Raw genomic sequence first — 2,568 nt, forward strand, 5'->3', positions numbered from 1 at the left:
AAGTTGAACATAGGGGTGCCTGAGTGGTGCAGTCAGTGAGTGAAGCATCTGCCTTTGTCTCAGGTCTTTTTTTTTTTTTTTTTAAAGATTTTTATTTATTTATTCATGGGAGACAGAGAGAGAGAGAGAGGCAGAGACACAGGCAGAGGGAGAAGCAGGCTCCATGCAGGGAGCTCGACGTGGGACTCGATCTCGGATCCCAGGATCAGGCCCTGGGCTGAAGGCGGCGCTAAACCGCTGAGCCACCTGGGCTGCCCTGTCTCAGGTCTTGATCCCCGGGTTCCTGGGGTTGAGCCCCCACATCCAGCTCCCTGCTCAGCGGGGAGCCTGCTTCTCCCTCTGCCTGACATTACCCCCAGCATGTGCTCTCTCTTTCTCTCTCTGTCAAATAAATAAAATTAAAAAAAAAAAAAAAAAAAAAAAAAAAAAGCTGAACACAGACATACTCTAGAACATAGACTTCTTGGTATACACCCAACACGGATGTGTGCACATGTACACTAAGAGGCATATGGGATTGTTTATAACAGCATTATTGGTAGTAGCCAAGAACTGGAAACACCAAAACACCATGAAAAATCAGCTGGATAAATAAATTGTAATATATCAATGCAATGTAATTCCTAACAACAGACAAAGCAAACAAAAAAACTGGGCTCTGAAGGAAGTTAGGCATAAAATAATGCAGGCTGTATGATAATAATTGTATAAGGCGCAAAACAGCTTACGTATGTTAGCTGCCAGGATACCGGAGATCTCAGGCATGGAGGATGGAAGCAGGGATGGGGACCCAGTATGAGAAGGCCTTCCGGGGCTGGTGATGTTAGGTTTCTTCACCCGCGTGGTTATAGGAGTATGTTCACTTTGTGATAATTTATCTTTGATTTGAGCACTTAAAAATATATTTAACACTTCAGTTATAAAGTTAAAAAATTTTAAATGGAAGTATAGGGTGGAATGCCTAATCAGGAGAGCCTAGGCAAAGTTTCATGTGAGACACCAGAAACTCAGGAAAAGGACAGAAGTAGGTGTTGACTGTAAAAACAATCTCGAGGCAATTCAGATTCTACCCTCTAGGGGGTCTGCCCCCCAGCCCCACTCCTGTCCTTTCCCCCTGAGAATTCTGGCCTTAGGCAAACATTTAGTTTTGGCTTTTTCTCTTTTGAATTCTTTGTGTAGGGAAAATGTCACAAGTGGAATAATTTGGTCAAAGGGCACAGCTACTTGAATGTCTTGTTTCATATACTTTGCCAGATTGTCCTCCAGAACAACTTAGAGCAACCCAGAAACGCCCCCAAAGTACACCTTTCCTCAGGCTTCCCAACAGTAGGCTTTAACAACAGTCCTTCAAAAGGTGAATGGGTAAATAAACTGTGGTGCCTCAAGACAACGGAATGTTTTCAGTGCTAAAAAGAAAAGAGCTATCAAGCCATGAAAAGACCTGAAGGAAGCTTAAATACACATTACTCAATGAGAGAAGGCAATCTGAAAAGTTTAAACACTGCAGGACTCCAACTGTGTGACATTCTGGAAAAGGCTAAACCAGGGAGACAATACACTAGTGGTTGAGGAGGACTAGGGAGGAGGGCTTGATGAATAGGTGAGCCGAGGGGATTTCTGTGGCAGTGACACTACTCTATATGGTGCAATAATGGTGGATGCATATCACTATAAATTAGTCCACACCCAGAGAAGGTACAATGTAAAGAATGAAGCCTGGTGTAAACTCTGGACTTTGGGTGATAATAAAGTGTCAGTGCAGGCTCACCAATTGTAAGAAATCGTAACCACCGTGACAGGGAGTGTTGATACTGGTTGTGTGTGTGTTGAGGAGAGGTCTATGGGAAATCTGTATCTTCCACTCAGTTTTCCTGGGAACCTAAAGCTCCTCTAGAAAAAATAAAGCCTTAAGAAACATCCTTGCAGATCCAGTGAGAAGTCAGCTAAACAAAAGCCTGAGGGAGCACTCTTGGGGGCCGAAAAGATCAGAGAGGGCAGTTCCTGGATGCCCGGAGAGCTGGGTGTGGGGTGGGAAGGGGGAGGGGGCATTGAAGGGGGGGTGGTAAGTTCTGGAAGAAGACACCTAAACAGCTCAGGTAGGTGATTCGTTATTAGGGGATGGACAGCAAGAATGGTGAGAGCCAGAAGAGTGAGATGTTTGCCATGTAGCTATCTATATGGCTTTAATTTTTGAACCATATGACGGGTTTATGAATTGAAAATAGAGGAAGTTTGGAACCTAGTAATGGAAAAGGCCAAAATAGGTCCAGTGGGGCCATTACTTGGAAGAGCACTGGTGACCTCAGGGGAGAGATTTGGTCAAGAGGAGGCAGTGAAATCCAGCCTAGTAAACGAGGGTGAGAAGGAGGAGAAGCAGAGACAGGCCACCTGCTGGCCTGACCTTGCTCGGGAGGGAGGGAAGTGGGGCAGTAGCCAGGGGCAGGGCCGGGAACAAGGGAGGTTTAATTTGCAGTTCTGCAAGGGACAGATTTGAGATACTTACTGAGGGCGAGGGCTGAAGGGAGGGGATGGGGGGAGGGTTGAGGGCCCAGGGGCTAGTGGAGCACA

Source organism: Canis aureus, chromosome 32 (genome assembly GCF_053574225.1).
Source record: "Canis aureus isolate CA01 chromosome 32, VMU_Caureus_v.1.0, whole genome shotgun sequence".
Taxonomy (NCBI): domain Eukaryota; kingdom Metazoa; phylum Chordata; class Mammalia; order Carnivora; family Canidae; genus Canis; species Canis aureus.